Consider the following 22,376-nt stretch of genomic DNA (forward strand, 5'->3'; position numbering starts at 1 on the left):
CAGATTAATGAATGGGCAATATTCAATAATGTATACGCTGATGTAAAATGTTCGCTATTTGTGTAAACGTGCGTGAAGGCTCGAGGCGCACTTTCACGATTACCGCTTTGACGCCTACCATTTTTTTTTTTCTAAAGCATAGGAAGGAGCACTGTCTCTTGATCTTCTAACCATTTTTGTCCACAAGAACTAAGCGGGAAGAGCAAATCAGTTCGCTGCGCCGCACATGACTGTGCTATTTCCAGCTGACCTGCGTAACACAAACCGGTGTAACTCAACTGAAACAAAAGCAATAAAAAACCAGAACTACCGTAAAATTTCAGAGCATCGGAGTGAATAATTTTGGTTGTTCTTCCCCATTTCGAGTGGCTAGGAGTACTTCTTGTCTGCTGAACGTACGATACATAAGCTAAAGTAAGCATTCGTTTTCTTTGTTGTCAGGCGGGCGGTGCAATGGGCTTCAAGAACTTTAAAAAGCACCTCATTCAATATTTCAGCGCGCATGACGTCATTTTAAAATACGGGGAGGCGGCGACTAGAACAACGAAGTCAGATGAAGGAGAAGGGAGAGAAAGATTTAATTTAAACTGACGAGCTTAGCCCCACAAAAGGCGGGGCTTATTCCTCTAGATGGAATGAACCTAGGAGAAAGAAAAAAAGGGGGAATAGGTATGATGTAGAAATAAGATGGAGAAGAAAATGAAATCAGTTCGGAACCTAGATTAACTTTTCAGCACAAGCAGAAAAAAAATGACCATCTCAAGGTTAAGGAACCTCGATTAACCCCGAGTCAGACAAAAAAGCTAAAAGAGCCTTTGTCCCTCGCGCCGTGGCAGCGTTATCTTGACACGTGCCAAGAAAGTGACACACTTCTAAAGAGTTCCCGCGTAGCAGTAACACAAAAGTTCTTTTCGCCGAGGAGGATCTCCAACCTCTTCCTTTTCCCACCGGGCACAAAATGAAGTTGTTCTCTCTCTCTCTCGCTGTTTCGCGTTGAGTTGTGGGCAGTAACACAGGACATGCCGTATGTATTCTTTCACATAGCACACAGAACCCAAGGACGAGTCCGCCCAGCCTACCTTAAAAAGAAAACTACGAGTGAAGGTTACGTTCTGGCGTAGTCGGTGAAGGACTTCCCAGTTTGCTTTTGTAGGCCTCGCGAAAACTGGCGATTGCAGTGAGGGTAACCGCATGCAGACCAAGGGTATCCTAAGAGGGTCTTGCCAAGCTGACAGCTGCAGTTTCCATCAGAGACGGCCGTACTTCCGTCTTGTCTGCAATACGGGATTCCAATAGACACAAGCAGGGATGCTATTCCAGAAGGCCCGAGTTTGAGCGAAACTCGGGCAAGACTGAGCTGTGGTATTATTAATAAGCTCATGATAATATTTCGGCGCGGGGTTTAAACGCTTTAAAAATGCGATTCATGCTATTTCCTGATTATTGAGGTGAGGTAATCGGTTCAGGGCAGCACGCTTCAAGGATGCGCTACTAGGGCGTGCGTGGCGCATCTTTCAGTGCGTTCTCTCGTTCCACTGCTGCACTGGTGGCTACTGGGGGCAAGCAAATACAACTACCTTATTTTACTGTACTTTTAATTTATTAACGTGTACCTCACTTCAGAGTTCATTTTATTTCTTATTCCAGGCATTCACATGAGCTTTTTGTTTGAAATTTTTCGTCTTAAGAAGTAGTTTCTGCCGTCGGTGGCAGGTAGGGCAATCACGTGACTATGGCAGACTGGCAAAAAAAAGAAAGTGGGTGATAGGAGCACGCCAAATTCAAAACAGTTGCCGCTCGTATCACGTAATCGAAACCCTCCGCTTACCGACACAAACTTTCCTCGGCGCGGTCCAGTCTGTCTACGTGCTTTTAAGGCGGAAGCTTGGCGATACGTATTAGCAACTTGTTTTCTAATACATCGTACTTCCGCCTTTTTCCTCGCTTTCGTTTATTTGCCTTTTGGCGCGGAATAATTTGAACGGCTTCTTTTCAGCTATAAGGTGTTTGCGTCAGTTTCTTCTGTTTCATTTGTTCGTCTTAGTGCGCAAGCAGACTCGAACACGCCACAGCCTCCCTAGAATCGGAGTTCTGCGAGGGCGGTGTGCACCTGTCCTACTCCAGTGGCATAACGTTCAGGCTTCACTTCGCACGCACTATTCTACAACTGTTACATTTCAAATTCACAGAGTTATGAATTTTTCCAGCCGGGCACGTTAGTTCCTCAAAGCTCCAAATTGCGGGCCAATCCCCCAAGTGGCCTTGTGTTACGAAGGAAGGAATAGCAACAAGGGAAACAACTTATCAGATTTATTTGCTTTATTTTATTTTGCTCTTCCCCGCTTTTGTTCAAAGAAGCTCTCCACAGTCGTTTTATTTTTTTCCCATAGAGTTCAATCCTCTCATATCCCTCTCTTCTTTCGCGCCCTCCCCACTCCCGCTTACCCTCCTCTGGCGTCACGCGGTTACTTTAATTCTTAGCTCTCCCCTTTACTCGCTTTCCATGCTCGGCGTCCTGCCATACGACGGTGACGCTGAACAAAACCCGTTGAAATGTGCAAAGATCGCCCCTGACAATAGGCACGCGCCGTTGATTGTATTCTAGCGAGGGTAATGAACAGATGCAACAGGCCATCAAGCAATCGGGGTATGCACCGTACTAGCATCAACCATGTGGAAGAGTAAGGTAGGGTCTATGTCCAATCCAGACACGAGGATATGCACCAAAGACGTGTCAGGGGAAGAATTTGAACCCCATGAGGTGCATGCGCGAGAACCGAGCTGAATTATCTTAACGCTCGGGCCTGCGTTCCTATCGGCTTCACCCCTGCGAATAAATGAACCGCCTCAACCGGCTGTGCGTGCGTCGGCTGTCTCCTTGACAGCTATATGTAATACGTATAAGCTGTCCTGCTAGTGACCTTTCACAAGAAATGCGCGTCACGCAAACCCTTGAGAGAGTCGGTCTGCCGCGCTGATGATAAACAAAACGCGCAGTCATGGAACGCTTCGTTGGAAACTGTTTTGCGAGTGCACGATAACTGAGGCGCACGCTCCGGCTGCAGACGGATAGACGCGCCACGGCCGCTCGACGGACCTAGTTTCCATCGAGCGGCCGTGGACGCGCAGTAGGAACCTGCGGAAGGCATGTCCGGCAAACCCCCTAAAAGGAAGGCGCGGTCTGGGAAACACGTCTCCTCTGACCGTATTGCGCACACACCGGTTGACGGTCGACTGGTGGTGGTCGGTGGTGCGGTCGCCACCAACGCTTCTGCAGAAGCTGCCCGTCGCGTAAAACCGGAGCGCACACTACACTTGCTCCTCGACAGTCGTGGAGCGAAAGCTGCATCTAAGTGGTCGCAAACTGGGGTCTGTCGCCAGACGACTGCACAACCAATGCACAGCACTTTTTGAGAGCTAAAAACGAGCTCGAAATTCCTGCTTCGTTTAAAAGACCTGTCGGGGAAGAAATATGCCTGCTACGGCGACCATAAAAATAAACCACGCCGCTGCAGCGGCCACCACGGGCGTCCCGAGTTCAACTCGGCGGTGCAAAATCATGCCCGCGTTTCCTCCGAGTTCGATTGTCAGTCAAACAAACCCAGCCCATTTGTGGGCGCGGCGTAACAACCCGAAGCCACACCCATCCATGGCGTCCACTTTGTGAGGGCGTAGTGTCGTAGGCACGAAGTCGGTATTTGATGCCCGCTAGCAGCGACAAAAGCTTAGCATAAAACAAAAATGAAGTCCCCCGGCCACCGTCACAGTCGATGACAAATGACACAACTTCAACGTCTAAAACGCACTCGCCAATGCTCAAACACGCTCTTGACACGGGACGAGTTATGATAAGCGCCCGGCGTGCACACTCAAGCAAGCCGTAAACAAAATCCATATTTGATGGTCGGGAGCAAGGCGCGTTCCGTTTGCTTCAGTGGACCCATTTGATTACTTGGTTTTTGCTTGCGCAGAGCTGCACGGGGACTGCCCTCAAGCCAAGTAGCAAACATAATTCAGTGGAAGAACAGAACACCGAGAAAAGCGGACCGCCCCGCGCCGGGCGTAGCCAACAGCCAGGCTGGGGATTTCAGAGTATCAGTGGGGTTACCTAGTTGATGCTAGAGAATGAGTACTGAAGATCGATTTCAGATGGAGCTGCGTGCGGAAGATAGCACAAGCCGTACTTTATCAACGTAAGCGGTCCCAGTACAGCACGCCGAATATGACAGGCGTGCTGCGCGTGATTCCGGCGGTTTCACTCGAGGTATATCGAATGCTCCACTATCTCTACTTTCATAACCCAAGCAGCTGGAAACTCCGAAATACGCGAAACTCGGGCCTTCTGGAACAGCGCCCCAGATCGTGCACTTCCTGCGTTGATGGGTCAGAGACGACGTTCCCCTGAATGCCGGAATGACCTGGCAGCCACTGACGCGAAATGCGGTGCCCGTCTCGTAGTCCAAGTGTGTCCAAGCGTTTTGGTTACGCACAAGTTGGCTACAGTGGTGGGATGGTTTCATTAGTACTCCAGAAAATTTATGGTTGTAACGTACGGTATTTCTGTGTCATTTACGACCAGAGAATAGCGGGATACATCCTGCCTTGTAAAAGCAACTGCGGCACACTTTTCGGGTGAAATCAGCGTCCCGCAGGTACTGAGTTACTTTTGAATTGAAAGAAAAGCTTTCAGCAATTTGGGTCGTATACTTTTCCGGTTTTTGCCAAAAGCCCAGACACAAATGTCATCAGCATAGAGAGGTATGTTGACACCATGGTGTAGTACTTTCGTAATGAGGGTGAGGCAGATGCTAAACAAGACAGGACTTACAATTTCGCTTTGAGAAACACCGTGTGTAATCTGATCCCGCCTTGCGTCGCCTTCATTGGTGCTCATGTAGACAGGCTGGTAATGCAAGCAGTCACAGAGCCAAGTGTGCATCCGCCCTCGTAGCCCCACAAACGTCCTTTCCCTTCGGATAGCTTCATGAGCAAAGGTGTCAAACGCCGCTTTGATGTCTAGGAAGACACCTACTGCGATATTTTTTTGCAGCCGTTTGCCGGTGAATGCACGTCGCCAAAGCGTTGAGGTCCTCAAGTACTAGTCGAGTCGCTGCAGCATCATTTCCTCCATTACCTTCCCTATGCAGCTTAGTAGGGCAATAGGACGGTAAGAGTTAATGGCAGTCGGCGGTTTTCCGGGTTTAAAGACAGCTACTAGGCGAGCAACTGCACAGCTTGCTTCCATGCGATCGGTTGCCACGACTTCTTGCATAAGGTAAGCAGTTGTCGGAGGGCGTTACTGCCGAGATGTCGCAAAGCTGAGTATGTAACACCATCGGCGCCAGGCGAAGAAGGCAGGTTAACGGACGCTAACGCATTGATTAGTTCATGCAAAGTGAATAATTCATCCATGAGTGTAGCATTCGTGGTGAATAGCCAATCAATCAGGACCTCTGATATCACTGCAAAGCTCCAGGGAGCTGTAACATTGGCGCAAAATTCGTCGGCTACATCCACATCACTGACGCCGCGCTAGATATCTATTGGTAAGAACGGAGGAGCTTGACTCGGTGCTGCTCTTAGGCTGTGAAAAACTTGTCAAATGTGAGTCAGTGGTTGGTGCGGATCAAGCTTGAAACGAACTTCTCTCCAACGCTGTATTGGGAGCTCATTCAAGTACTTCTGAAAGCACTTCGGCGCATGCCTTGAAGCTGGAATGTCATCTTGTGAAAGCGTTTTCACGCACAGCGCTCTGCCCTCCTGCGAATCGTGTGGAGGCGTTCATACTGTCCGTGCACTGGTGCATGCCTACGCCTTTGGCACCAAGCTCCACCGTATTGATTGTGACTGGGCCCGTGCACTAGCTTCCGCCAGCTCTTCGTTCGTAGGCAATGCGCCAGCAGGATCCTACTGCATGTGTCGGACGGTCGTCCACTTTAAAGGCGACAGTGGCCGCATGATGATACCGCCGCGTACTCAATCAATCATGGTGCACGTCGGGATGTGGTCACTGCTGAAGTTTTCAATGTCTGGATACCAGGATGCGACAGGCAGCAGAGAAGTGTATGCCATAGTCCCATGATCTAATACACCTAAATCCCTGGCAACAAAGAACGTGTGGCAACCACTGTTAAGCAATTGTAGACCTGCTTGGCTGGCCACATCGAGCAGACGGCTTCCCCTCGGTGTCATCTTAACACTGCCCCAAGCTGGATGATGCGCGCTGAAGTCTCTTGTAAGCGAGTGCGGTGGTGGTGCAATTAATGTCCAAGAGGGCTTGCAGACCCCTAACATTGAACTTTGCCTTAGGTGCAATGTATCCAGTGACTATAGTGAAATTCACCTGATTTTGCTTCACCGTTGTAGCGACCTACTCATTTGAGATAAAGGAGGAGGTGGAAGGCACAGCTAGCCGCATGAAAGCATTCACAGTCATTGAAATGCACGCCCCCCCCCCCCCCTTTTCCCGAGCATTATGCTATTTCTTTGGCGGACAGGGTACCACGTCGGTACCGTATCTCACATGGCCCTCCTCAATTTCGTGCTACGATTGTCCCGTGGATCTTGCGCGTTTTATAAATTTCAAGGAAGGTACTTGTGTGCTCCCGTTACTTTTTCTTCTTTTTAACTTGAACGTAAAGTTCCCTTAAAGCGAATTTCTTTAGGGAATTCCCATGAAGAAAAATACGTTTCGCTTGTTAATAAGACTGTTTTGTCCCAATAACAATGACAAAAATTTCATCGCATACTTCAAACCAAAAATCGAGAAATTAAGTAAACGTGGGAAGCCGCCATTTTCCGACAACTTTTGTATGATGTCACAGAATCTTTTTTGTGCGATTTCCGGCCGCCGACTTAAGCCAACGCCAAGAAACATGACAGAGCGATTGTAGGGGCCACTAGTTTCGCCTGATCGTATCAGTTGAATGCCGACCTGCAGTTGGAACACTCATAAAAATGCCTTTATTGCTGGCCCTTATGACATCACGTCTGCCCGTAATAGGTCACTTCAGCGCGACATTTCAAAGCTTTATTCGTCGCATTTCTCTTACAAAACGTCTTTCGGGGCTAGAATGGCGCTGACCGAGTTACATAGGCACGTTCTTTCAAATTGAACAAGGATGTATTTTTCCATCATGGCCCCTTTAAAGCGTTCTGTTCCTCAATTTGGCGTTCAAGGGACACCCAACAACTACATGAATTTTGCTATAACTGAAAAGTCATTTCTTCAAAGCTTTTGTGTGGGACGGCAAATGATGTTTTACCCAAAAATAAATAATAACGCAAGCCAATTTTCAATCTCTTGTTTTCAACTCTTTTTTTTTTTCGTTGCAAAAGGAGCGCCTCGAAAACCGCGATGAGGGACCGCCTATAAAGTCAATCAAGCCAAGTAAGTGTAAAAGCAAAGCAAATGTAAAAGCATACCCTCGCGATAGATTGCTCTTGATTGTTCCAGGGTTGTCGACTGCATTGTTCAGACTTCAACAAGGCTTTAAATAAATATTGCCACAGTCTATTGCATCTTAATCTACGGTTACTCAACCGTGATTCAAAACTCTTAAACTGGATTAATTTTTTAGTCGAACTGTTCCAGATTCCCAATATGTTGCAGCCAACAAGACGAAATCCGAGGCATTGGAGTGTGAATAACGAAGCGGCCATTTTGCCCACAAGATAAGACAGCCTCTCGTTGTGGCCTCAACAGAAACCATTCGGGCTGCATGACTCATGGCAATACAGACCCCGACTGTAAAAAGGAACGAAAGCGCTCGCGTTTATTCACGTCTAGTGTTTTCACTGCAGGCGAGCCCGGCAAGGCAACAAAAGATTTTACTGAAACCGAAACAGAATAAATACCACCATTACTTGGCTGTATTGGTAACCTCTTTATGAATGTTTAAAAACGGACCACATACTGACCAGAGGTTTAACTTACATTCATTTTATATTTACATGCCCCCTTCCTGCTTGTTTAAAAAAAATGCTCAAGTAAGCAGCACCAATCCCATTCCACCTTTATGATTTCTGATGCCTCAGCACTCAGTGCGAGAAAATACACTCGCGCCACTAAAGCTGTCTTCAGGGTTTTGGCATTTTCTGCGCAAATAACAGATTGCTGCATCCGCGAACGATATGTTGTTATTCGCGGCACTGTAATGTAGCAACATGAGCCATTTTATTTCTACATTTTATAGGTCCTTCACGCTACATATTACCCATTGTTAAAAACCTAAGAACCTAACCACAACTAACTCATTCTTCATTCTTACAGCCATAATGTCAGGATATTCTGAAGCTTTATTTCGCAAAACGTCCCTCTTTACATTCCATTCAAGCAAATGAAGTTCTTTTCCTGCAAGTTGGGCTGCACACAACAACGAATACTAGCCGGTAACTGTAAATACCGCTGCAACAGGTTCAACTGCCTCTGGAAACTTTTGAATAATTGCAGGCGGAAACCACGCGCTCCTTTGCTGCAAAAATAGTTTCGAAGCGCACGTTGGGGGTGAATAACGAGCAGGTGCTACGCTTGAGCTTAACAACGAGCGTATACAAAGTTATAAAGGTTTTTTAGTTATAAAGTTTTTTTTTTTTTTTTTTTTTTTTTTTTCAAATGCGGCAGGAAGAACATCCTACTTTTCCAACCTCGTCCGCTCACACCACTGTTGTGTCTGGATGATCGTTGCGGATGAAGACGGACAAACAAAAGACGTAGGTGTACAAACTCCGCTGCAAATTTGTATTGAAGGGCCGTGCAAAGGAGATTAAATTATTCTATAAAACACACGAAACAGAATTCAATTGACATGTTTTCTTCGTTTATTGAAGCAAGGTTTAGCTATTATATAATCCCACCCTTATATATTATATTATATTATATTATATTATAATCACACCCTTACGATTCTATGTATCGCTAGGGCCGTCCGTTAAACTCCAGATATCAAACGAATAAGAATGTATGCCGAAAATGCAGCCATTTTTTCTATACTATCCACTTTCTTAGCATAAGTGTTATCGTTCCTGAAAAAAGCATTTTAGGATGGCGATGGCGGGGTCCGTTACAATTGAGAAAAAAGTTAAACGTGCACATGTTCATATATATATATATATATATATATATATATATAGATCATGAGGTTCGATGGGCCAGTATAAAAATAGTGAAAGAAGTCGACTGACACGTTTCCCGTTTTTGTTGCCAACAGTTTCGGAGTTAGAAACTGTTGGCAACAAAAACGGGAAACGTGTCAGTCGACTTCTTTCACTATATATATATATATATATATATATATGTACTAACAGTTCTTCACGGTGGCTGTACACGCACCCGGTCCCCTTGTAATTGGGCACAGTTTTCAGCTGGTGCAGACTGTGACGAGCCCTTAAAGGGCTTCACGCCTAAAAAACACCAGGTTGTCTGCTCTGCGCGTCATAAAAAACTGAATAATATACCAGGCACCACAACGCGCACTGCCTTCCCCGTAAAGACACCTTTGTACGTGTAAAATAAAGGTTGCACAAAGGAAGGGATTTCTAGAGCAAAATATACCTTTTCGTGTTTTGCTTATTCGCTGGTTGAAGGCAGGAAAAAAGAGCCTAGACTATTCGTTGAGGGGACCAAACCATTCCAATCTGGGCGACAAGGCGCTAGCGACACTCTCCCCCTGAGTGGGGTGAGAGTGATCCTCATTCGCCTCCGTCCTCTTCCCATGGGACGACTCGGGGCACGCGGGAGAGACCACCGGGGGAGAATATCGTCGGAAGCGCAGCGCACTGGTACGTAAGTGCCTTGCGGCCAGTTTTAGCCGTTCTTGCATTGGCCGTTGTGGGTCACGCACCCACAGTGTTGATTAGCGCATGCCTTGATTGCGTCAGTGCGTTTATCTTGGAAATACTGCTAGTCTCCTGGCATTCCTTGTTCCCTTGTTCCAATGGTGGGGTTGCTTGCGTCCGCGCTGTGACGGCTTGCGCCGTCTAAGGTCACCGGACGGGCGCCGATGCTACGGCCAGTCGAGCCCAGTGGCTTGAAGTGTATTGCGGCCACCGCTTAGCCCAATTCACCTACATCTGCGAGCGTCGCGTGCCGGTGCACACGCCGATGGACGCCAACTGACGTCCGAAGACGGGCTGGGCACACCTTGACGGGGGTATGCCCCAGAAGCTAGGTCTCTAGTGCAGTGTAGTGTTTGTATCGTAGTTGTCCGCGTAATAATCCCCTGCACTGTGAAAGTTATAAATCCCTTTGAAGTGACTGACGACGTACACGCACGGCGAGAGCCGTGGCTCGCTCCTGAACCCGCTGTGGGCAGTTTCTCGGCAGTTCGGGGCTGCGTGGGAGCATTGAGAATAACTCCGGCGCGTTATTCTGTTCTATTCCTTAGTGCAAGTAGGGATATGCCTACATCATGTATGCGAACCCGGTGCGGAATAATTTAAACTGCGTGGTTGGCCCTTCCTTTTTTTTTTTTTTACTGCAAAGCAGTATATGTCTTGCAGGCCGATTGTGCCACCACTTGCAGGCCACCACTTGTGCCACCACTTGTGCCACCACTTGCAGAACTTGCAGGCCGATTGTGCCACCACAGTCGCGGCGACGGACGTTCAAAGTCGATGTTTCAGATCGCCTCGAGGCTGCCGCGAGTGTGACATTTTGTTTGCTCAGCCTTGCACTCTCCCAGCGCTACCAACCGTAGCATGCCATTTCAACATTGGTGCGCCTACCTTTTTTATCATGTGACGATGAAGAGGGCATTGAATAGTATCCGGACTGATCTAAAGAAGGGCGTGAGAATGAGGAAATTGGTGCTGCGTGAAAGCGGAAGGCCCCGAATGGCCTTGACCACGCATTATCAACAGCAGATGGTCCAGCCGTTTCGTCGTGAACCGGCAAACGTTATTTATTTTTACTGCAAAGCCCTATACGCCTCGAGCGCGGCCTGTAGGGGCGCCACTGAAATCCCCCTAGCGGCCCGTTTCGAAAGCAGGCGCGGGAGTCCCCGGCCCGCTCCCCCTGTCGCCGTTGCTTTTGGGGCTCGTTCAAGACAGCAATTTACCGCTTGTCCGCGTTCGAAATACCGAATAACGTGGAGCAGGCACTCTGTTTGCAAGCCTGGTGTGTTCACGAGAGTATAAACGTATATATATGAGCGCCGGGCGTGTGTCATAGGCCGGCGTCCCGAAGCCAGTATTTGCATGCAGCTGATTGCAATTCCACGTTGCCCTGAAATTTAGTGGCAGTGTCTCCGTAAGCAGTGTTTCCTCCGATGGTCATGTTGCGGCCATACACACTATGATGTAAATCGACTTTGTGCACTACAAAATCCAGCGGAGCACTCATACCTGACAGCACGAAAGTTACGCCTGCCAATATCACATATCAGATATTGATCAGTACCCTGAACAAGCCAATGCGGCATAAATTTCGCAAACATTGTACCAAAGAAGTACGATGGATAATGCAAAATTACACTCCGGAGTCAGCACACGACGACAAATTTAATGCTGGGTCGTCTTGTCCCGAGGTGAGCGCTCGCAAGAAATTCATCTGTTACATTTATCCTCCACGAGAAGCGCGAAGATGGACTTATAGAGTAATCCTCGTCCGCGACCAAACTCTTCTTCGAAACATCGTCGTATGACACTGGGAGACTGCAGAATCTAGCATAAACCGAAATCAGAGACCCTTATCAGATACGACACTCTTCCAACGAGCCCGTGTGTACGAGATTTCGGCGCACGTTAAGGATCTCCAGGTGGTCAAAATTAATCCGGAGCCATCCACTACGGCGTTCCTCATCGTCTCCGTTGCGTCGGCGCGTTAAACCCTGCAATCAATCAATCAACTCTTTCAATTACACCTCGTATTTCTTGTGAACTGCCTACCTTGTATTCTTTAAAAAATGCGTCCGCCGAGTGATCAGCCGTTCGTTGAAGGCGAAAAACAAACGAAAAATGAACACGCAGCTTGTGTGTGTGATAACTAAAACGTTCATTCGTTGATTTCGCTCCGCATTTGTAAATAACGATAGTTGAGCGTCCTCCTCCTCACCCCCCCCCCCCCCCATGCCTAGCGAAATATCAGCGCATTTCGGATCTAGTTGGTCTGGTGATTACTACCTTGCTCAAACAAACCTCTTTAGCATTTCAGAAGCTGCACTCGTTTTTTTTCCATTCCCGTACGACTATTCTATTTATTCCTGACTTGCAGACCATTCATTTTCCCGTGGTTTCATTAACATATGCCTTGGTTCTTACTATAAGGCATGAGTGAACACATATCTGACAATGCACAGCCTTTGAGTGTACTTAACATTTTCGCGTGGCTTATATTCCCATGAAAGGCACAAGTTTTTTGTCAGCTATTGGGTTATCACATCCCTGAAACATATTTTTCTACGTACGTACTCGAAGCAAAGCCGCATTTGTTGTCTGCGCTGCAAAACGAACCAACCTCTTACAGTGCCAATATTCGGTCTAAACGAGGTAACAATAAATAGAATTCACTTGTGCTGACGTGTTCGAAGGTGACAGCGGTGATATGCTGCTGCCGTCGCCGGCGCCCGCAAGAGCGGCCAAGAAGCGCGCAGAACCGCCTCCCCGGGTAGCTCTTGTTGGCGTTCGAGCGCTCTACCAAGACGCAGCTGTTTTTTTAAGCACCCTAAACGTGCAGTTAGCTTACAGACGTCACCATAATAAGTAGTTTAGTGCGCGGAAAGGCAAAGAGAAGCGAAAGAGAACCAAAACACTGCATGACCACCTATCAGCCACGCAGCGCTAATCCCGCAAACGCCGCGGAGAAGAGGCGGCAGGCGGCGCAGCGATCGCGAATCTCGGGGCGTATATGTCTCACCCTCCGTCCCCCCCCCCCCCCCCCCCCTCAACTGTTTTCATTCCGGCGAAGAAGATTTACTCAGCGCCTATCCGGGGCTACTCCTCGCCACCACCGACTCCTCTTTTGCAACGGTTGCCACAACGATTATTCCCCTCGCCACCACTGATGCCTCTTTCACAAGTTGTGCAGTCGGCTGACAGCGGCCATAGCACTGTTATTAGATTATTGCGGAGAATCAACACGAGCGCGAGTGGGTGTAAAGACGCCCGGAAGCCGCCGCCACCACTGCCGCCGATAATGTAGCCGCGGCCGTTGCCGCTTTAAATTCCACCTCTCCCACTAGCTGAGTGCCCCTCCTGGTTGAAAGCAAATGGCCCCGTTATTCTTCCGTAGCTTGAAAGACATCCAAAGCAACATTGTCTCGTCGGCGGTCCTTGTTGACCCGCTGGTCATAGTTCTTCTGACTGAAGAATAATAATAAATCTTAATCTGATCGCATATAAAGTCTTTGGCCCTCCAATCGCCAGTGTATTGCACGCCTAATTAAGCGCCTATCCCCCGCTGCCGGTTTAGGCGTGCGCAGGTGGGGGTGAAAGGAGGGGGCATGCATGCATGGCAGGGCTTAATGCCACTACCGATGACATATCCGTTGTGGGAGTGGGAGATTAAAGCGTGGCTGTCTCATGGCTCAATGCACCCAGACAGCTGTCCTCCGCAATCGGGCGGTTGGGTCTGGGTTGGTGTGCTGCACACACAATGAGATTCCTACGCCTGGGCAGCGAAAGGAACACCCACGTGTGTGTCCACTAGTATACAGGTCGAAGCCCTCGAGGTGTTAACTCACAATGGGACGGACGCATGTCGCTCGCGTGGAGGCAGAAGAGCGGGAACTTAAGAAGCGTCAGCCCGAACAGAAGCGTGAATGGGCGCAACAACCACGGAAAGCCGCTGCCCCCATCATTGCCCCCTCAAGCTCCAGCCGGTCGTGTAGCTGCGAATCCGTCCCGGATGAAGAACAACTGGCCCTCTTGCAACGCCGACGGGGGTCAATATCACTCGTTCTGGTTAAAAGGCTTTCAGAGCGGCATATTCGACAGTATCTTTAACTTCTAAGCACCCGCTCATGACCGGTTGCCGATTTATGCGTGCACGGGTTAGGAGATGAGAGAGGTAGGGGGGAGGGCTGCGTGCACACGCAGTTATAGGTTTTATGCCCTTACTGATTATATGTTCATTGTGTTGTTGTGAAGTTAGACGTGGCCGTCAAACAGCGCAATGCGACCGGTAAGGTGTAATCTGTGGTGGAGTGTATTAGGATGGCGCGTTACACAAACAGTAAGATGCCTACGACGCGGGAGGGAAAGAGGCAGCTCTACGTTTATCCGCTAGGATAAAGCTCGGGTCTTTACCAAGTTTCATTCAGGTAAGTATGCTTAGTCGTAAATTACAAACAAACGTGTTTTTTTTTTGTGCTTTCTCTGGAGGGCGTGCTGCTTTGCAGGTCATCCTTCTTCACAGAGTGGAAGGGTTCTAAATTCTTTTTGTTAAGTTCTGATTCGGGTTCAACGTGCTCAAAAAATAACGGGTCCGGCAGAAATACCGGTGTGGTTCCCGTTTTCACTTAGGTTCGTTTCGGTTCCGGTTCGACATCCTGATATATATATATATATATATATATATATATATATATATATATATATATATATATATATATATATATATATATATATATATATATATATATATATATATATATATATATATATATATATATATATATATATATATATATATATGTAGCGAATCAGAATAGAAAATGAGGGGCTCGTTGAAAATAAGACAGAAATAAAGTTTGGCAGTCAAGAAAACCTCGGAAAGCAAAAGGGAGGATATGGTTGAAACAGATAAAGAATTTGGAAAGAAAGTGGATAAAGAATGCCAGCCAAGTGGGATCCGAACCCACGACCTCCAGAATACCGGTCTGGTGCGATAACCACTACGCTACCGGCGGGGCTATTTTTCCCCTCCACTTTCTGGAGTATTTATGTCAATGTAATTTTTTCCTGTGCTTGTGGGTGGGTGGTTTTCTTGACTGCCAAACTTTAGTTCTGTCTTATATATATATATATATATATATATATATATATATATATATATATATATATATATATATATATATATATATATATATATATATATATATATATATATATTTATATATATTCTGCAGGTGCAGAATACCGGGTCTGGCTATCACCCTTAAGTACATGAAACAAAAAATACCTTATCATAAATACCCTAGAAAGTGGTGGGGAAACAGCCCCGCCGGTAGCGTAGTGGTTATCGCACCAGACCGGTATTCTGGAGGTCGTGGGTTCGGATCCCACCCGGCGGGCATTTTTTCACCACTTTCTTTCTGACTCAAAAAATTCTTCATCTGTTTCTATGACCCACCACAACCTCCCCGTTGCTTTCCGGGGTTTTCTTGACTGCCAACCCTTATTTTCTGTCTTATTTAACCGAGGCCCTCATTTCCCATTGTCTGATTCACTATATATATATATATATATATATATATATATATATATATATACCCAGCATTTCGCCAAACGGGATTGACGAGCCTAGCAAAATTACAGTACACGCGATAATAATCCAAGCGATTGGTAATTGCTAGTAAACTAACTTGACTCATATGGGGCGGCATCTAATCATTTAAAATTTTAGATGCCCATCTGTGTGCAGTGTATATTTATTGCATACCATCGACTGTGCGATCTGTGAACCCCTGCTAGGTCATCTGCGCTTTACACGGAAGATGAAATCACTATCCTGCAAAGCAAAAAAATCTTACTGTACAGCACGTGGTGGCTCATACATTCCGAATAAAATCTCAGACAGAACATGCATGAGGAGGTGCATTTGCCCACCACCTGCACGCTCCCTCATTATTCCTTCATCCATGCGATCTTTCCCTTGGCAGCGTTGCACTGTCGCAGGCTAGTTAACAAAGCGTCTCCACCCTCCACTCGCGAACGACGACGTTTTCGTGAAGGAGGACGCGGCAGTGTTTCCACGCGATCGCATTCATGGCCTTCCTTCCCCAGCCCTTCGAACGCAGCAGAGCACGAGAGGCTGCTTCATTCGTTTGTACACAGAACGAAGCGCCGAGAAACCGTTTCATCACTCGGATGCGCCTGATGGTGCCACCGTGCTCGTTCGCAGCCGTGCCGACGAAAATAGCTTCCTCTTTTAATTCCCCTCCGCCTTCGCTCAACTCTCCCTCCGAGCAAGCCCCCTAAAACACACTCCAATTTCGAACACTCCGCATTTCTCTCTCGACGCTTCCCACGCGGGCTTTCTGCATGCCGAAACAATTCCCATTCGTGCACATCGTCGCCCCTCGAGAGCGCGCCACAGCGCATGCACGCACGCCTGCATTCGAGGCTGTGCGTACTCGTAAACGCTGTGACGAGCATCGGCGCCTTCATTTCGAAGCGAAACAAAGGGAGACAATGCCTTCCAAACAGCTTTGAAAGCACGTGCGCGTTAGGTAGCCTTTTTTCTCCTGTTTTGTTTGCTTTTTTGTTTCTTTTAATGAATGGCGCTGCGAGGGAGCAGATGTGAATCCATCACCATTGCGCTTTTAGACACTGCTTTATTAGTTCCCTTTCGCTACCAACCCCGTAATTTCGACTGATGGCAGCGAACGTGACTTCGCCAGCACCGTATCTGCGGGGGGACTTGTCACTATTCTATAGATAAATTTGTTTTAATTCGTACGCCTCAACACAGCTGAATGGTGTCAGAGTTTAGATCCAACAAAAAAGGAGATAATACAGGGCTGTTTGCGTTGTTTGCAATGCCGTTGCGTCGCGGTGCATTTGCGCTGTTTGCGTGTAGTAAGAAAAATACCAACCAGTTTGAAAAACTAGATTATGTGGAAACTGTATACTTTGGATTCAAATATATGGGGCACTGCTGTTCCTTTGTAAGCAGTTGTGCAACTCAGCAGAAGCTTCATAAATCCACGTAAATTTCTCGCTCATTTCTGCAAAGCCTCGTCACAAAGAGAACATTTGTGCTCATTCTAAACGCCGGTTTTAACGGCAGCACCGTTTTGGTTCGCTCGAAAAAAAGAAAAACAACCATCGCCACTGACATCCCGTCCCACACAATTTGGGAAGTCAGAGTTTTCCTTTAGAGGCGACGATAATTAGTATTTATTTATTGTTATCCAAGACAATATGACCTTTTAATCATATTCAGTTGAGGGTTAAAAAAAAGAAAAATAAATAACAGAATTGGTGCAGAATTGGAAGTCCCACGACTGAGCACCATTCCCAACATTTTTATAGCTTTTTACAGATGTTGTGCATCTTTTTCTGTTAAAGTGCAGGTCTCTCGGAACGTAGGCTGACTAAAGGCAGTGCATTCGGTGCGGCATAACCTGGCAGTATTTGGGTTCAACGCTATTTTATGAAAAATGCCCTAACGAACTGAACACTAACTGCCTTTTTTTTTCAGGGGAGGTATTCTTCAATTTATTAACAGGAGGTTCCGTGTGTTTTCTCTCGCGTGGATTGTAAAGATGGCTCGTCTGTACATACGCTTGTTCCCTCGAGGAAAAAATCTCTCACGACGCGGAAGCCCACTTATTAGAATATTTATTGTAACTAATATGCTTGTGTTACGTTTGGAATATACCCATGAGAAGTGACGTGGAAGCAATGGGATGGCTCTTCAATTGTTTACGCATTCGCGAGAAAGCGAAAAAAACTTCGTTGTCTGCGAAGTCAGCCATTGTAGCAACAGCCGAAAGCACATCTTGTTGATCCCGTGCAGCGGCCGCTCCGAACCGCAATATTTATTTCATCATTCCGCTTCGCTGCTTCCGCAAGATCGCTGCATTTGTGCTGCAGTTTCCGAGCGATTCTTGAATCGCCGATATTTCTAGAGGACCGATACTTCGGAGGTTAATACCAGGATCGCCTAGAAAAGCGGCCGCGCTTTCTGGGGCTCGATTTATCAAACGGCTTCGACATTCGCCGATCTTTACAATCCACGCGAGACAAAATACACGGTCCCTGAGGGCCTCTTTCAACTGCGGAAGAGAAGAGTCAATACGCAGAAGCCGCACTGCCGGGTGTCAAGTTAGCTGTGTGACAAGATGACTTGGAAGGGCTCACCACTGACTTAACAGAAACGCACACCGCGTCCTTCCGCACCAGAGCAGTGTCTCGACCGCTGAAGTAGTACACACAGTCGCGTTTGCTTTCGGCGGTTAATCACGTTAGATGGCCCGCAGGCTTGGACTTTGTTATGATAACGTACGCCGGGTTTCCCCCTCGCCCATCCAAGCACGCCGCAGAAGCGCGCGGGCGCTGCGAGAACGCTGATCCAAGCATTCGACGCCACCACCGCCGCTGCGGCGCGGACACGCCTGACACGAGAACGTACTCCGGCTGTAATTAGAACAGCCGCTGGCGCTCAACTTGGAACCGCGATCCCCCCTCCCTCCTCGAGGCACGCGTTAGCGATGAATATGCCTGGGGTCCCACACTGCGCAGTAAACAACTTTGCAACGAGCAGAGGCGCTTCTGCGGGAGAGGTCCACCGTTCGGTTCCCGGTCCCCGGCCCATTGTGCGGAGGACTGCGTACGCTGCTCGCCCAACTTGGGCCGTGCGCAGGGTGTATAGTTATGGAGCTCGGACGTTGGCCTATGTGCCGAGCATAGTTGCTTTCCCGGTGTTTTGTATGACGTGGGTGCATTTGACATTGCTTCTGTTGATGCAAGTGTATGCATGTAATCCTTGGTCCCATATATTCATGCTCTGCAAATATAAATGTGTATTCATTTATTCATTACAAGGTTTATGTGCCACTTATGTTTTCACGCAAACACCAAGCGATAACTTCATGTAATCCAAAAACATTGGTGTATCACGCGCACTTTTTTAAAAGTCTTTATCATATCATAAATGCTGAAATTTCACAAATGCATCACTAGTGACCCTATATGCCGGGAAAGGAATGTACTCTAGGAAATTGAAGCGTTCTACGCTGTTGTATACCCGCAGGCGTCCTCGAGCCGAGCTCATTCGCCCCCGACGTGCGTATGGTAGCGTGGTGAAGCGAGCGTCCAGCCAATTGTTGCTGCCTTGAAGATGACAAGAAGCCGAAGGCAAACGTCACTTGTTTACTGCATGGCGAGAGATGAGCCGAAGCAAGACAAGAAGAATGCCCCGACGGACGAGGTTACAGCTCGAGCAGAGTGACAGCATTGATTCCATGCTCCAACAGGAAGGAACTGCGGCGCTTTGGGCACAAGTGTTCCCTCTAGTTTTTGCACACGGCGCGACATGGTACAGACACACACAATGCTCTTTCCAGAGTTCGTGAGGGGTCGGTAGTAGTGGCGCACGCTGAGTCCGAGAGAGGGAAGAGAGGAGGTCTCCGCAGTGGTGTCCGCGTCCTTCGGGCATATAGACACACGTCGCGTCTGCCGCTGCCGATGTTTGAGTCACGCATACAGCGAGGCGCCAGCGATCCAGCCTTTCCCAGGCATGTAGCAGCGTGTTGAGAACCGTTGGCTGCAATCCTGAGTCGCCGCCAGAGAGGCGCTTACTCGAAAGCCGCACGTATTGGAGGCTTCTCCACATAGCAGAAACGCGCTGCACGACGCTTGAAGCATAGCGGGTCGCTGATTCGTAACAACGCCTAACGGTACGGGTTAGGCGATGATATACGTACTCAACCCGAGAGTCACGCCAGCTTGCCTTTATCAAGGCGACATCCTGATATGCCTAGTTCGAAGGTGACCTTGAATGACTCCCGAATCGACAGAAATGCTACAAACACTCAAGGAAGGCCAGCTATTCAAAGTATCCAATCCGTGCATAAGAGATTATTAATGATTACCAAAGTAGTTCCTGATTGAACAGTTATGGATAGTAATGGTTAGTAAGTTGTGGCGATTTGGGATTAAGATGGATTAAGTGAACGAGTAAAAGGATAGGGTTAATGATATTAATTAAGATCGGGTAATTATTGACTGGTAGGAATGATTATAGTAAGATTGGCATTATTGTGGAATACAAGGACTTGAGACGATGAAGTCTTATTAAGATAGAAAAAGGTGAATCAATATAGGGACGAAGGTGTACCGGGGTGATTTAAGAACGGTAAATAGGCGTGTCTGCTGTGTCGGTGAGAAAAAGTGTATATAAAGGTCACTAGTCCAAATACTGCGCCAGGTTTTCGCCTGCAAAGCACGTAGGCCCGCTTAAGTGGGCCGAGAAATTTATGTATGTGTGTATGTATGTATGTATGTATGTATGTATGTATGTATGTATGTATGTATGTATGTATGTATGTATGTATGTATGTATGTATGTATGTATGTACGTACGTACGTACGTACGTACGTATGTATGTATGTATGTATGTATGTACGTACGTGCGTACGTATGTATGTATGTATGTATGTATGTATGTATGTATGTATGTATGTATGTATGTATGTATGTACGTATGTATGTATGTGTTGGTAAAGCTTGAAGCGAAAGCATCAACGACGGTAACGAAAAGTAAAGCGGGGCTAGGCTGCGAGCCAGGGTGTTTACGAAGCACCAAGCAGTCACGATGCGGAAAGCGCCAACAACAACTCGAACGCTGAGCTAATTTGTGGAGAAGTGTGTCAGATGGTTAAAGCAAAAAAACCGGGTGACTGAACTACCCCAGTCAAGGCGAAAACGGGCTTGACGGCAAAAGGAGAGCTGAACGACAGTAGGAGGCTCGAATTCGTTGTTGTCCCCCCGCGCTCGGAAAGAACTCCGAAAGCGACGGCGTGGCATTGTCGCCGACATCGCCAGGCTGCCAAACTATTAGTAGCACGCGGGAGAATTACTTCGGGGCGGAAATACCTTGTCGCCTTTAGTTTTCCTTTCCGAGTCCTCGTCTCACGTCCATTTGTTCGCGCGAACGTGCGTAACAGGGAAAACAAGAAGTCTCGATCGGAGAGTGGTTCGAGCTCCGTTTGGGATGACAGCAAAAATGTGGCGCGGAGGTGAGAAGACGCCAACTATGCCATAGGGCACCACTCAGGTGGCCTGCAAAGCCGTCCCTCAGTTATGGCAGCGCCATAATAAGCTGTGCGGGAAGCGAAGTTCCTTTTTTACGATTACATAAAGGCGGGAAATGTAGATGAAGAGTAGAGAGGCAGATAGGCAGAAATGTAAGTAACGAAGCTAAAAGAGACGCGTCAGGGTGAAATATTAAGGAAAGGAGAGAAGACAAAAAAAAAAAAAAACACGCGGGGACAAGCGCTGAAAGGAATTCTCGACATTCTGGGACGCGGAAAGCAAACACGTGTGGCGTGCTCAATTCTCCGAGACGACGACAAGGAAGACCGCGGCGACAAAGAACAAGGCCGCTCTGAGACAGTGGCGAGGAAACAAAACGTGGCGATACGCAAGGGGGGAGGAAGTCAATAAAGGGGAAAGGAGCCGGCGCCTGGACCTCTCAAATTTGTCGTCTGCTAGGCGACAAATGCCGGAAGCGCCGCTGCCGAAATCAGTAAGTGTCGAACACGCCCGGGATTTTGTGCCAAAACCATAGATACTACCCCAGTATGCTTGCATCCCTTCCATTTTTTTTCCTTTTTCCTTCTTCTTCTGACTGGCTTCTTATCCTACTTCAGCTCTTTTCTTTCCATTCTGGTCTCTGCGCTTCCCCTTTTTTTTTTTTTTGTAACGAAAGAATTCTCGCTTTTCACTCTTTCTCGCCTGGTATCGACCCTCGTATGTGGGATCGTCAGGCATTGCTTTCTTCGATCACCAAACAACAGTCGTCAACGGTATAATGTAGGCGGTATAGCGGCGCCGGGACCCCGAGATAAGCCTAATTTCGGCACTTCCAATACCGAAACGCCGTCGCGGCGTGTATCTCCACCACAGACGGCGTTATTCCGAGGCGCACCACAGCAATAACGTTCACCTCTCTAACAACAATCCAAAAAAGCCTTCCTCCTTTCTATAGTTGTTCGTCCTACGCTTATCGGTCGCTAGAGATGCGAGATGTTGACGTTTCTCGATTTGGCAAATCCTAACGATGCGAGGATATGTTTGATCTTTGAACTGCCGGTAGACGCTACGCTGCACAGTCTAGGGGGTGTCTTCGGAGCAGACAACGAAAGCAGAAGGACGTACTTGTTGGGGAGAAAGCGAAGGGGGGTGGGAGGAGGAAATGAAAGGGGCGCTTCGATCCAGGCTAAACAAGCCATGAGAAATGCCCGCGTCATTTCTTGGCGCCATCGGAGAAATCAATTTCGAGTCTGCTAAACCGATGGAATTATTCAAATTGCAGAGCCCTCCCTTCTGCTAGCAATAACAACGCCAGGGAGACCGTGGAGGAGGGCGTTAAGGAGTGCGGAGGAGTAGGGGCTAAGTAAACCGAGGCGGAAATGACTCGGCACTTCTCGGGTGTAGCAGAATAAGGCCGCGAAAACTAATTTCCTCTTTCTTCATTTGCAAAAAACTG

At 47.7% G+C, this 22,376-nt stretch overlaps 1 protein-coding gene and 1 non-coding gene across 4 annotated transcripts in view; one reads left to right on the forward strand and one right to left on the reverse strand.

Moving 5' to 3' along the window:
- LOC144169758 (immunoglobulin superfamily DCC subclass member 4-like) overlaps positions 1 to 22,376 on the reverse strand; it is a 411,050-nt gene that overhangs the window by 272,559 nt on the left and 116,115 nt on the right. Inside the window, exon 1 of one of the 3 annotated variants that reach the window (XM_077699086.1) lies at positions 18,025 to 18,122. The exons of the other annotated variants lie outside the window; for them this stretch is intronic. The gene's annotated coding sequence lies outside the window, so the exon portion shown is untranslated. Of the gene's footprint in view, positions 1 to 18,024; positions 18,123 to 22,376 lie in introns of those variants that run through there. 3 annotated transcript variants of the gene reach the window in all.
- On the forward strand, positions 15,158 to 15,230 carry Trnat-ggu (transfer RNA threonine (anticodon GGU)). The gene has a single exon. It is a non-coding gene; the product is annotated as a tRNA-Thr (tRNA).

This window comes from Haemaphysalis longicornis, unplaced genomic scaffold, assembly GCF_048455015.1.
Source record: "Haemaphysalis longicornis isolate Haplotype H1 unplaced genomic scaffold, Haemaphysalis longicornis Haplotype H1 scaffold_2, whole genome shotgun sequence".
Lineage (NCBI taxonomy): Eukaryota > Metazoa > Arthropoda > Arachnida > Ixodida > Ixodidae > Haemaphysalis > Haemaphysalis longicornis.